This window comes from Budorcas taxicolor, chromosome 2 (genome assembly GCF_023091745.1).
Source record: "Budorcas taxicolor isolate Tak-1 chromosome 2, Takin1.1, whole genome shotgun sequence".
NCBI classification, from domain to species: Eukaryota; Metazoa; Chordata; class Mammalia; order Artiodactyla; family Bovidae; genus Budorcas; species Budorcas taxicolor.
In genome coordinates, this window is record NC_068911.1 from 96,812,480 (window position 1) to 96,827,402 (window position 14,923).

Genomic DNA, 14,923 nt, shown 5'->3' on the forward strand with positions numbered 1-14,923 from the left:
CTTAGCAGTGGAGCAATTTGTCGTAAAATTTATTTGCAGTGAGCTGGCATCACCCTGACAGTAAGCAATAATAAGAGTATAAATGAATTTGGGGATTAAAACAAAGTTATTTAAAATGTCAGATTTCAGCTCTCATACAACTTCAGCCTGTTGTTTATTTCTCAGTTGCCCAGATGCAAAGATGAAGAGCAGATGTCAAATCTAACTTTTCTTTTTTATCTCTTATTTACTAATGATAAATATATAAGTATGTAAATAGTATAAAATATGCTGAATATTTGCTTAGTAGAATAGAATGTGCATATTCATGGTTCCAGGTATTTGCTTTTTCTCTGCAGTATTAATAGAAACACATAATCTCCCCCCTTTCCAAGTGCTGCCCTTAACACACTATTGAGCTGGAAATTCTCATCTTTAATGTTGATCTCAAGTGTTTTCTCTTCTAGCCTTCCTGGCTTTTCCATACCAAGGCTGAAGTTCCCTGTTTGCCTCTCTTACGGGTTCTCTGTGTTTCCTGACATTCCTTGGCCACTGTTATGTACAAGTGGAGGGAAGGGAAGAAAGGAATGGACTGATTATGAATAGATGTTTCCATGCTGTGCCTTAGGTGTATAAATGTCTTGCACAGGAGAGAGGCTTTAGATGGCTTTTTGTGGCCTATGTATGGCATGTGAGCCTCAGTAGTAGGCAAGGGGAAATTCAAATAACACTGAGACTCAGATGGATATCTGTGGTGGGCCTCTGCATATTTGTATGCATATTCAAGTAATTTTATCTAATATTATGTGGAAAAAAAGGGTGAAACAAGGTCAAAGAAAAGTTTTTCTAGCTGTTTTCTTTTTCCCCCAGTGAATGGGTTTCCCCCGCCCCTTTTTAAGAGGAGAATATTTTCACCCCAGTGTCTAAGTTGAAGCTGTCCCCACTACTGGCAGCTCACTAGTAGTACCCATGACTTCCTTGCTATTACTATCCTGGTTCCAGTTTGGCTTCTAGCTGGCTAACCCAGGGTAAATGACCTCGTTTTGTGCCTCTCAGTCACCTGGTCAGGCAGTGTGACCTTGGTAGGGGAGAACAAGATGCATCTCGGAGAGTTACCCTGTCAAGTAGTTTGTGTTGAATGACCTGAATACTTCATTTCAAAATAATCTTAGTAATATTGTTTATATAGCATTTTGTATTTTTCATCTGTTTTCCACTGTGCCTATGTATATTTTGGACTTCCCTGGTAGCTGAGATGGTAAAGCGTCTGCCTACAATGCGGGAGACCCGGGTTTGATCCCTGGGTCAGGAAGATCCCCTGGAGAAGGTAATGGCAACCCACTCCAGTATTCATGCCTGAAAACTCCCGTGGACTGAGGAGCCTGGTGGGCTACAATCCACGGGGTCGCAAAGAGTCGGACACGACTGAGTGACTTCTGTGTGTGTGTGTCTGTGTATGTATGTATATTTTAATTAAAAAAAAAAAAAACAATGGGGAGGCAGTTATTTAAGTTGTGATCAAGTGAAGCATACTGAAAAAGTTTTTATTTGGGAAACTTAGCCATGTAGAAAAATTTGTAATTTTCATTTTACTCTATTCAAATGGGAAGTTCAGATCTTTCAAAAAATGAACTTTTAAATGTTTTCCCTTCTGTGCTATAGATTGGGAAATACGATCTTAGAATTTTCACCTTGTTGGCTTGATGAAAAAGAAACAGTATTCAGCAAATAGATGTTTATCAAATGTCTCATCTTTAAAAATGTAGGAGACCAGGACACAATCTGGGGACTCATCCCTTCAAATTCTTTATTTTTTTTAATAGTTTTTGTTTATGTATTTTTGCCTGTGCTGGGTCTTCCTTGCTGCATGGGCTTTTCTCTAGTTGTGGCAAGAAGGGGCTACTTTCTACTTGCGGTCCATGGGTGTCTCATCCTGGAGATCTCTCTTGTTGCCGAACATGGGTTCTAGGGTGTCAGGGCTTCAGTAATTGATGTCACATGTGGGCTCAGTAGTTGTGGCTCCTGGACTTTAGAACACAGGCCCAGTAGTTGTGGCAAACATGCTTAGTTGCTCCAAGCATGTGGGATCTTCCCAGGGATGGAACCTGTGTCTCTTGGATTGATAGGTGGGTTCCCCACCACTAACCCACCAGGGAATCCTCAAATTCTTTTTGTGTTGTGATATACTACCTTAGTTAACATTTCACTCTCCCAAACACTTTTTGAGTGCCTACTGTGCACAGTGCACTCTGCTGGCATTAACTTTTATAATTAATTACTTAGTGATATCCTTATAGTTAAAGTGATGGGTAAAATAGCAAAACATTGGGGATACTAAATAAATTATTTGCGGGAAGGTATTTCTTCAAATGACTTAGTAAGCACCAAATTCAGGGAAGCTTTCAAACAACTGTCTTGGACTTGCCAAAACAAACATAGGAGAAGTAATCAAAACACAGGAATAATCTCTATGAGAAGTATAGCAACAAAATGTCACAAATCAAATGATAGAACAACTCAGTAGACTATAGGACTCTGGGAAGCGAATTTAAAGGAAATACTCATAAGCATGGAAAAATTTAGATTTATGACCAATTATATAAAGACTGAATATTTAGGAGGTATTTTTCTTTGTTCTTGTTAATTTTAGCAGTAAAGGTGATTCAGTAAAATTATCGGGCTATCATATTTATCCTTGTTTATTAGCTGTTTGGGCACAAAATACCTTTCTCTCCATGATTATTAGGAATAGTTTAGTTGATGCCAGGAAGCAGATATTATTATTGTTGTTGTTGTTGTGATTATTTTAATTATTCCTGAGTCATAATCAAGCCTAAATGATGACAATATCTAAAAGTAACCCTGTGTTTGCCTATGGTGTGTTTCTTAGGCTTGTGCCTGAACTGAGCTTTTTGCATCTATTTAAGCAATAGCTTCTAGCTTGACTGGTCAGTGTGTCCTTAAATGTGTGTAATCTTTGACAACACTGGTAGGGTTGGGCTGCAGTGACAATTGAGTTATAACCATTACCTTGGGTGTCTAGTCTTCCAACTTTATACTGTTTAGAAATGAACTCCAGGGACTCAAGAGTGGCATGGGTATTCCAATATAAAATGATATGTTGCTGTTAAGGAATAGTTTTCTACGATAGATTAATCATGAGGTGAATTATAAATATTTCACATACTAATTATATTAGTTTATGGAGATAAAACACCATATGAAGTGTTCCCAGCACACTCAGCAAGTTAGATGTGCTTTGCATGTGAATTGAGTTAACTTCTTCAAGGGTGATGATCATGAATCCCTGAAGATGACAGGAATTATTATCATTATATTGTACATTCCAGATCTTTCTACCAGATTGACACCTACCTTTCCCCAGGAGTTCCTTGTCTTTTGGATGGTATCTTCAGTCCTTGATACGTTAGCATGGTAAAGCAGAGAACAGTGCCTAGCACATTATTAAGGACCCTAGGAAAAAGTAATAGACTCCATCAAAGTGGATGTGGAAGTGTCAGTCCCTTAATACTGTCTGACTCCTTGCAACTCCATGGACTGTAGCCTGCCAGATTCCTCTGTCCATGGAATTCTCCAGGCAAGAATACTGGAGTGAGTAGCCTTTCCCTTCTCCAGGGGACTCTTCCCAACCCAGGGATCGAATCCAGGTCTCTGCATTACAGGCAGATTCTTTACTGTCTGAGCCATCAGGGAAGCCAGGACTCCATCAAACACAGCATCAGGTAACACTTCCTAGAATTGTATTGGATGTCAAAGTAAGAAAGTGCTTTCTTTGGGCAGCCTGAGATTCTTTGCAGTTTGTTTTTTAATGGTAGGAGTAAATGTCATACTGAACACTTTACTATAAATAGTAAAACTGGCTTCATTTTCTCAGTAGTAATGAATGAATGAATGATTTATTGATTCATTTATTTGAAAACATTTACTGAGCACCTGAGATAAGGGAGTGAACAAGGAAGATATATATATAAGGCTTGCTGTAAAAGAACTTAAGATCCAGAGTAGTAACTGCCATGTTGGGGAAACTAAGGATACTATAGAAAAGAACAGCAGATCTAATTTATCTCGTCAAGGAGTATATACTCTTAATGGGAGGAAGCAAGATACCGTATGAAATATGGCAGAAACATGTATCACAATATGTAAACTTATATAACAATCCAAACTCTCATTTTTAACAGACATATTTGGTGACCAAACCCTTTAGTTTAATTAAATTTCCAAGGCAGTTTTTTTCACTGGTCTCTACTCCATTACATTCAACGTTTGTAAAATCTGTCTCAACATTTCTCCTCTGCTCCAACTGCTGATATGTTTTCTCTTCCTATGTTAAGGAATGGTACTACTACCTGGCTGACTACACGAGCTAGAAGCCCTTGAGTCACCTTTAACCTCTCCCTCTCCCTCCCTATCACCAAGTCAGGCATTTCTGTTTCCTTCATTGCTCTTAATATCATCCACTTCTCTCTATCCCTTTGTCCCAATCAACTCCTTGTTATTTCAGCCTGCTGACTCCTTCCTGTTATTTAAAGTGGTACCTAGATTGCATTTCTTCAGGAGATCCTTCATTGATGGTCATCACCTTTTCACAATTTGTCTAACACTGTAATCACTCAGTAAATATGTGATGAATGAAGGGATGAAACAAAACTGTCTGGGTTAGTACAGGTTTGTACCGACTAAGGTCTGTCTAGTCAAGGCTATGGTTTTTCCAGTGGTCATGTATGGATGTGAGAGTTGGACTGTGAAGAAGGCTGAGCACCGAAGAATTGATGCTTTTGAACTGTGGTGTTGGAGAAGACTCTTGAGAGTCCCTTGGACTGCAAGGAGATCCAACCAGTCCATTCTGAAGGAGATCAGCCCCGGGATTTCTTTGGAGGGAATGATGCTAAAACTGAAGCTCCAGTACTTTGGTCACCTCATGCGGAGAGTTGACTCATTGGAAAAGACTCTGATGCTGGGAGGGACTGGGGGCAGGAGGAGAAGGGGACAACAGGGGATGAGATGGATGGATGGCGTCACTGACTCGATGGCCGTGAGTCTGAGTGAAGTCCGGGAGTTGGTGATGGACAGGGAGGCCTGGCGTGCTGCGATTCATGGGGTCGCAAAGAGTCGCACACGACTGAGCGACTGAACTGAACTGAACTGTACCTTATATTCTTTTATTTCTCAAGACATAGACTCTCATAAGTACAGTTAACAGGAAACATTGTCACGTTCTAATCTCTGATGATTCAAAATCTATGTGAATAACTATAACAGCAGGGGCTTTGAGTCCAGATCAATTTGATTTGAAACTCATCTCTGCCTCTTAACAACTGCTATTGTCTTAGCACTTAATCAGACCTTTTGTATTTTAACTTCTTAAATGGTAAAATGGGAATAATAGGACACATCTCTTATGATAATGATTAAACAAAAAGGTGCACTTTCAAAAGCTTGTATTAAGGATTTCGTTATTGGAAAGTAATGATGGACAGCCATGCTTTTAAATGAACTGGTTTTATCTGTATTCGGTTATGTGTAGAGCAACCTCCCTTATTTTGAGAGTGGCAGTGATGGTGGTACTTCATCTGATTCCTTATTCTCTTGTTTTACTGCCACTTTTCTTTGCCAGTGAGCATTCTTAACTCAATTAAGGACAGTAAGAAGAAATAAAGCTTTCCTAGTATGATAATAAATGTACAAGGTATCCCTGTATGGTTGGCAGGTGAAGTATGAACTTCCAGTGCTATATTCGGTTACCTGTAGGTTCTAAACCCTTTTCAGTTTTACCTGTGTATTTCCTTTTATTTTTTTCAAATCCTTAACTTTAGCTAATTGTCCTTCCTCTCTGATTTATTTAACTAGCACTGATCCTTCCGGACCCAAAACCTCCGAACGCAGGCCTTCCCTGTTATGTTCGGTAACCTTGCGACTTCCTGATTTTCCTCTGCCCTTAGTTTTCTGTTCTTCCTCTGAACTGATGGAGCTTAGTGCCTGTCTCCTCATTCATAATCAGCCTTGCACTGCTTTGTGACATTTCTTGGGCAGGACAGAGCTTGCCTATCCTGTTACTTATGTTTTTTTAAATTTATTGTTATTTAATGTTTCCTGTACTTGTGGCTTGTTTTGCCAATTATATTGTCAGCTCTTTTGGAACTGGGATAATATACTTCTTAGCTTGTCAAGTCAAAAGACTTGACAATATTTTGATTTGTGACTTATCGATAGATAGTCTAAAACAGATATACCTATAAATGTTCTGATTGGCTCTTGTTACTTTGTTCCTTACAAGAATGTGCCTAACATATTCTAGTCCCCAAATACATAAAAGTGTTTTTGACACAGTAAAAATTTCAGTTTATTTTTTATTTTTTTCAGTAATAGGCCCATCTTCCCTTCCTGTTAATTCCTTTCTTGTTACAAACATAATTACTGAGTATCTTGAAGAATTAAAATACTTGAGAGTTTGCTGGAGTGATTTAAGAGATACCTGGATTTAAGAGGCACTGCTAGCCAAGAAAGCACTAAACAGGTATTATGTAATTTGTCTCCTGAAGCATCTTTAAGGCCGTTCAGAGTGCTGATGACGGTAGGGTGGATAGATATTAAGAAACCAATTGGAGATACTACTTAATGGAAGGTCCTGCTTACAGACCTCAATACCCTGCCTTTTAAACACATATTCTTTGTATTGTGTTCTCCTAGCCTTCATGATAAGCACAGGAAAAAAATATTACATAGTGGAAGAAACCAAAACTAACCTCTTAATTGATGCTACATCGTAGGACAGCTTTTGGGAAACTATTAGCTTGTAGATTATCTCCCACAAGAACTTAGCAAATTAAGTGACTACATTTCTTTCTCCTTAATTTATTTTATTATTTTTATTTATTATTATTTTTGGCCATGTTTTGCAGCTTGCAGGATCTTTCTCCAACCAGGAATCAAACCAGGCCCTAGGAGTGAAAGCGCTGAGTCCTAACAATTGGGACTTTCAGGGAATTCCCTGTTTCTTTTCCCTTTAAATATGGCTTTCATCTTATAATTTTAATTGTTTCAGCAAACGGGAACATTTGGTTATATGTGTTCTTCAAGGTTTTTGAGAATCCATAGCATTATAGCGTGCAGTGGACATGTTCTAATTAAGATCAAGTAGCTGACAACTAAACATAGTTAAAATGATGTTTTATATCAGGGATTAGTGATTAGAACTCAGTTATCTTTCTATACAGGCTTTTTTAAAAGAATAAATTTTAAAAATATATTTAAGCCAAAGACTTTTGAAATGTTTGGAAATAATTTTCATATATGCCTGTATGTATCACTGAGCTCCCAGTTACATTGAAACACTGTCAACACACTTTGAAAGTGACACAGTGGAGGAAAGGATAACACTTCTCTTTCACTTCTCATATCCAGTTCATCAGCAAACCCTATCAGACAGCTTCTCAGCACCATCAGTGCTATCGTCTTAGTTCAGGCCACCATCGTATCTTTTCCTTACTGTTGTCCCTTCTTCCAAAATGATTCTTTTTGCAGTCTGTTTTCCATACTGCAGTCAGAGTAATGTTTTCTGATATTAAAAAAATAATAAACAGCTCATGAAATACATAAACAGATGTAATAGAAAAATAGATTAAGAAAAAATTTAGACTTTATGTACTTAAATAAGTCTAAACATATATCTAAATATCTAAAACTTATGTTCCGATTGATGACATTATGACACATCGTATCTTGAAATCTGTTAAAATATGTGTTTTGGAAATTGTTAACATACCAAAGCATGTAAAATACTAAAAGCAAAAAATAAAATTGTAATAATTTATACATATTACAAAATGAAAGAGTAAAGGTAAATCCATCAAATATGCATTTATTGTTTTATCATTTCCCTAGTTAAAACCCTTTATTTTCTTCCCATTGCTCTTGCCATAAAATTCAAAGTACATTTCGTGTCTCACAGAGGCCCATTGACATCCTCAACATCTTCTCTGGTGACTTGTTGAACAAATGGCTCCAGTTTCCTTGGTCCTTATTCAGTTTCTCAGCCTGCCAGTTTTCTTCTTGCTTTAGCTACTTTTTTCTCCCTTTTGGGTACATCATTTAGTTTCAATTCAGTTCAGTTCAGTCGCTCAGTCGTGTCTGACTCTTTCCGACCCCATGAATTGCAGCACACCAGGCCTCCCTGTCCATCTTCAACTCCCGGAGTTGACTCAAACTCACGTCCATTGAGTCGGTGATGCCATCCAGCCATCTCTTCCTCTGTCGTCCCCTTCTCCTCCTGGCCCCAATCCCTCCCAGCATCAGGGTCTCTTCATTTTTTTTTTTAATATTTAAAATTATTTATTAAAAGGCAAACTACAAAATATAATGTATCAATTCAATTTTTCACCCAATTTTAAGTCAAAATGATTTCACTAAAGATGAAAATTAAAAATTTTTAAACATTTGAATTAAATTTCTTTTTTTTTTTAATTTTTATTTTTACTTTATTTTACTTTACAATACTGTATTGGTTTTGCCATACATTGACATGAATCCACCAAGGGGGTACATGCATTCCCAAACATGAACCCCCCTCCCACCTCCCTCCCTATATCATCTCTCTGGGTCATCACCGTTCACCAGCCCCAAGCATGCTGTATCCTGCATCGGACATAGACTGGCGATTCGATTCTTACATGATAGTATACATGTTACAATGCCATCCTCCCAAATCATCCCACCCTCTCCCTCTCCCTCTGAGTCCAAAAGTCCGTTATACACATCTGTGTCTTTTTCGCTGTCTTGCATACAGGGTCGTCATTGCCATCTTTCTAAATTCCATATATATGTGTTAGTATACTGTATTGGTGTTTTTCTTTCTGGCTTACTTCACTCTGTATAATCAGCTCCAGTTTCATCCATCTCATCAGAACTGATTCAAATGTATTCTTTTTAACGGCTGAGTAATACTCCATTGTGTATATGTACCACAGCTTTCTTATCCATTCATCTGCTGATGGACATCTAAGTCGTTTCCATGTCCTGGCTATTATAAACAGTGCTGTGATGAACATTGGGGTACATGTGTCTCTTTCAATTCTGGTTTCCTCGGTGTGTATGCCCAGCAGTGGGATTGCTGGGTCATAAGGGAGTTCTATTTGCAATTTTTTAAGGAATCTCCACACTGTTCTCCAAAGTGGCTGTACTAGTTTGCATTCCCACCAACAGTGTAGGAGGGTTCCCTTTTCTCCACACCCTCTCCAGCATTTATTGCTTGCAGATTTTTGGATCGCAGCCATTCTGACTGGTATGAAGTGGTACCTCATTGTGGTCTTGATTTGCATTTCTTTGATAATGAGTGATGTTGAGCATCTTTTCATGTGTTTGTTAGCCATCCGTATGTCTTCTTTGGAGAAATGTCTATTTAGTTCTTTGGCCCATTTTTTGATTGGGTCGTTTATTTTTCTGGAATTGAGCTGCATAAGTTGCTCGTATATTTTTGAGATGAGTTGTTTGTCAGTTGCTTCATTTGCTATTATTTTCTCCCATTCAGAAGGCTGTCTTTTCACCTTGCTTATATTTTCCTTTGTTGTGCAGAAGCTTTTAATTTTAATTAGATCCCATTTGTTTATTTTTGCTTTTATTTCCAGTATTCTGGGAGGTGGATCATAGAGGATCCTGCTGTGATTTATGTCGGAGAGTGTTTTGCCTTTTCAAATGAGTCAACTCTTTGCATGAGGTGGCCAAAGGACTGGAGTTTCAGCTTTAGCATCAGTCCTTCCAATGAACACCCAGGACTGATCTCCTTTAGAATGGACTGGTTGGATCTCTTTGCAGTCCAAGGGACTCTCAAGAGTTTTCTTCAGCACCATAGTTCAAAAGCATCAATTCTTCGGTGCTCAGCTTTCTTCACAGTCCAACTCTCACATCCATACATGACCACTGGAAAAACCATAGCCTTAACTGGATGGACCTTTGCTGGCCAAGTAATGTCTCTGCTTTTTAATATGCTATCTAGGTTGGTCATAACTTTTCTGCCAAGGAGTAAGCGTCTTTTAATTTCATGGCTACAGTCACCATCTGCAGTGATTTTGGAGCCCCCCAAAATAAAGTCTGACACTGTTTCCACTGTTTCCCCATCTATTTGCCATGAAGTGATGGGACCAGATGCCATGATCTTCGTTTTCTGAATGTTGAGCTTTAAGCCAACTTTTTCACTGTCCTCTTTTACTGTCATCAAGAGGCTTTTTAGTTCCTCTTCACTTTCTGCCATAAGGGTGGTGTCATCTGCATATCTGAGGTTATTGATATTTCTCTCTCATTTAGGTTAGTACCTTGCAAATAATAGATGCTTAATGTAGACTGACTAAATAAGCACCAGAATGCAAATAGTAGCCATCTCTACCAGGGTGATTGTGCATTCCTTTATTTATGTTTTTTAAATTTAAAACATTTTCTGTAATGAACATGTGTTTTCTAATTATCAGAAGGTAAAAAATTATCATTCTAGGCTTCTAGAATTTGAGACCCTGGTAGATGAAATTCAGTAAGTCAGCAGGAACTGAGAAATTAAATTATCATAAGTCAATCAAGAGGCTGTACAAAGAAATCAATTCAGTGAGGCATTGCATTCGGGTAGGATGGGTGGAGTGTTGGGTTAAAGGAAGTTGGTCCATCTGAGTTGTGCCTTCCAATTACTTTATGCCTAATTTAATTTAAACTTAAAGTTTAGTTTCTCAGTACACTAGCAACATTGCAAGTGCTTTATAGTCATGTTAGCTAGCTGCTGCCATATTGAACAGTATAGACAGGGAAGTTTTTCATGATGCAGAAAATATTTTATCACAGAAGATATGGGATCTAGAATCCTGGAAGCAGATATCAACGAACAGAAAGTCAAGATAGGCAACAAAAGAATGAAGAAAGACTTAGGTAGTGAGGTTGGGCAATGTGAATCTGGAAAAGGAGTTTATTTCGAGTATTCAAAAATTAAGTATTCAAACTTTGAATTCAAAATTTGACTATTCAAAGGAGTTTGAGTATTCAAAGGAGTATTCAAAGTTTGAGTTTTGAGCAAAGTGACACAGCTGGAAGAAGGTATTGATTCTTCTGTTAAAGTCTTGAGGAAGACCTGTAAGAAATTGTTTAAGTATAAAAAGCAGTACAAATTAGTATCTGTGTTAAATTGTGTTCTGTATCCCTTTATGTGATAAATGTTTTGGAAAGTGGGAGGCTATTGAAAAGATTTTATTGGGCAAGAGTAACTAGTACATGAAGGATTTTCTCCTTGATTGTATATGACAGTGGTTAGAATACTGAATGCCTGTCCTGTTTCTCATTTCACTGCCTCTTCATACTTCACACTTTTAAGGTATAAAAGTATGCATCTTGATAACAATAGTCATACAGCTACACTGCTTAGGTATATTTTAATATCTCTTTTGATTCATCAAGAAAATAGGATGAAAGGCAAACAACAGGTATATTCAAACTGAATCAGAGAAAAATAAAATCTTGAATTTAATTATGTTGAATAATTCCTTAAGCAAATGTGACTCAGATTGTAGGTATAATGTGTATCGGAAATACTTGAAGCATGTATATGGATACAGTTCCAAATACTAGAACATTCTTATAACACAGAACCATTTTGATTAGACGATTTTAATAGCAGCTTACTTATACTTTTGGTGAGATGGTGAGCTAATGATGTAGCCGTTAATTTGAATTTAGCAGACATTTTAAATATAGGTTTCTCTTACAGAGACAAAAGTTGCAATTTAAAGCTCTTTGGTGGTCTAAAAACAGCTTAATTCTCTAGTAACATGGTAATAAGTACTAATCCAGCTTATACAGTGATTGTAGTAAGTCATGTTTGTGAAAGATTGCCCAACTGCTTTCTCTGGGTTTTATGTTAATTTAAAAATATTAAACATAAAACCTTATAACATCTTCATGCTGAGATAAACTGTTCAATTTAACTTGTGCTCAAGCAGCAGCTGTCAGGACTTATCTTGTTCCTAGTGCGTTTTGCTATCACCTTGTGCCCTTTCCTGCCAGAGACACAGTGTGGGATGATAAAGCTCACCTTGTTAGGATTTATTGCTTAAATAATACCTGAGGCAAGATGAACACTGGGAACCTGGGGTTTAACTGCTGATTGAGTGATGTCATTCATTGTGTTATTGTACCTTTTTTTTTTAATTGATAAAAGAAGGCAAAGTAAAAATTGCCTATGAATCTTACCTGCTTTTTTTTTTGTGAGCATCTTCCTCACTTCTTTATAGGTATCACTGAGCTGAATATTTGAGGAGTTACTTATTGTCCAATTTAACTACCATTTTATAAGGAAAAAGCAAAGAGAAATGTTTTAGTTATGTTGGAGATAATTTCCACAATTTAGAAGTAGTGAGGGCTGTTTCAAAATTAGTTATAAAAATAAAATGAGTTTCTTATTAATGACTGAACAAACTGAAGGAAGTGTTGGTGTGGGCAGTCCCAAATGGGTAATATTGTGAAAACCATTGCCATTTTACTTCTGAATGTATTGCAGCCTTTCATTTGAGAACTTCTATTTGGAAGGTTCAGTTTTAAATTTGGATTCCTTGATTGTGGATCAGCTTGGTAGGTAGGGTAAAGATTGGTGGTGTGTGGTTGGAGGAGAGTAAAGGCCTTGCTTTAGTTAAACATTTGCTACAGATGTTCCACCCTGAGGATAATTCCCATGGAGCAAATGAACAATTGGCTTATGACTAGGAATACATATATGAGGGATTTATTATTATACAATGTAACATATTTTTCCCTTCTACTTTCTGCCATCTAATGCATATCCTCCCAAATTTGTAGTTTTATAAATGTATAACTTAAAAATTGGTAAAGGTAGATCACTAAGTTACAATATATGATTTATTTAATCAATTATAAACATTTCTATGAATATTTGAAAATTTGTTATTAGTTACCTTTTGACCAAACCATTTAAGAATTAGTTGCAGACATGATGCTTTACATGTAAAAAATTCAACATGTCTCCTAAGAATGAGAATATTCTCCTATATAACAGCAGTAAAATTACTACACTTCAAGATTGATAAAACTTTACAATTTTATATTCAACCCAATACTCAGAGTTTCCCTATTGTCCTTATATCTTTTATAGTTGTTTTTCTCCCCATTCAGTATCTCATCAAGGATCACACACTGCATTTTGTTTGGGGATCTCTTTATTCCCCTTTACTCTAGATTTTCTTTTTCCTTTTATGACCTTGACATTCTTGAAGATCCAGCCCCATTTATTTTGCGACTGGCAGGCTGTTTCCTCATGACCAAAACATTTGGAGCAGGAATTGGTGATCTCTGTCTTTCTATCATGTATTGGGAAATACATGATATCCCTTTGATCCACCATTGTTCATATTAAGTATGATCACTTGGAATGTTGATATCTACCAAATTTCTCCATTAATTAATGGAAGTTACTTCTCCATGTAATTAATAGATGGAAGCTGTAGTTAATGAATTTTTCTTCCTTGTGTGTGAATGCATCATGTTTAGTTAGGTCTCAATGATTGAGTCATTGCTTGCAATAGTATGTATGTTGAGGGTGGGAGCAGGAAAAGAGGGAGAAGTATTACTCAATAACTTGCTCTACCAATCACCACCTTTTTTTTTTTAAGGAAAATATTGATTGAGATTAAATTTTATTTTTCTCTCTGCTAAAGATCAGATTTGAAGATAAGCAAATATCTTTGTATTTCAGAATTTTTGGTCTCTGTTTAATTTTTTGTCCCCACTGTGTACATGCAGGATCTTAGTTCCCTGACTGGGAATCAAACTCATTCCGCTTGCATTGGGTGCAGAGTCTTAACCACTGGATCATCAGGGAAGTCCCCAGTCCCAGTTTTAGAAAAGTTTATACTTGATGGTGGTAGGAATATTTTTGGACAAAATAGAGGACATTTTCAGGATATAAATTTTCTATTTGCTTTAGTTGAGTACAAGTAGAGAATTTAAAATGCATCTTCATGATAAGATTTTTTACTTTAAAGCAATAAATAATAACATTAACACAGCAATATGAGTTTAGAAACGTGTCTACTTTTGGTTCTTGTGTTCCTCTTTTAGTCCATGAAGAAGACACTTGAATTCCCATTTATGATATATGCTCCTAGTATGTAATTATTCTTCCTATGTGAAAGGCTAGTGCTGCAGATCATATAAACACCTGAAGTTAGTCATTTGGCTTGTCGGCAAGGGAGAATTTATAGTAGTTGTAATCATGGTAATAACAAGGATGCTATTTTGTATTTATTAAGTACAATAAAAAGCATCTGCAATGTAAGTGGTACACAAGGAATTCATACCCATAGTGTAATGAATAGTACTTCGGGCTTAAAAGACCAGGAGTCTCTGCTTTGCCACTTTCTACCAGTGTGATTTCTAGGAAAAACTCTTAACCTTCTTGAATCTCATTTTTTAGAATGGGAATTAAAGCTGTAAGGGTTAAATGATTCTATATTATGTTATAAAGGTGGCATTTCATCAAAATTGTGCCATCTAAATGTCCCCAGCTGCTCAGGGACTGTAATTTGTCCCTCTTTTGTGTCCACATGTGTTAGCCCCCTTGTTAGTGAAATATTTCCAGGTTGTCCCAGACAGTTGTCTGTTTGTCCTCCCAATATTTTGTTCATGTCACTATTATAGACAGCATTCATTCGGCGGGCTGTCCTGTTCACCTTTTCTCTTCCTGGCTTGACCCTGGTACGTAGTAGGCATTTATAATAAATGTTTGTGGAATTAATGAGTAAATAGACACTATTTCATTCATAAACATGGATATGTAGACATTCAGTTTCCTTTTTTCCCCCCAGAGACAAGGAACCAGCCTTTCTTCATTTTTTAAATTTAGGTTTTATATAAGGGATATTAAAGACTGTACATCTGGTGC

The 14,923-nt window shown here is 37.0% G+C and overlaps 1 protein-coding gene across 4 annotated transcripts in view; it reads left to right on the top strand.

Annotated features, from left to right (window-relative positions):
• Positions 1 to 14,923, top strand: part of GTDC1 (glycosyltransferase like domain containing 1) — a 434,499-nt gene that overhangs the window by 179,236 nt on the left and 240,340 nt on the right. The gene's annotated exons all lie outside the window — the stretch shown is intronic.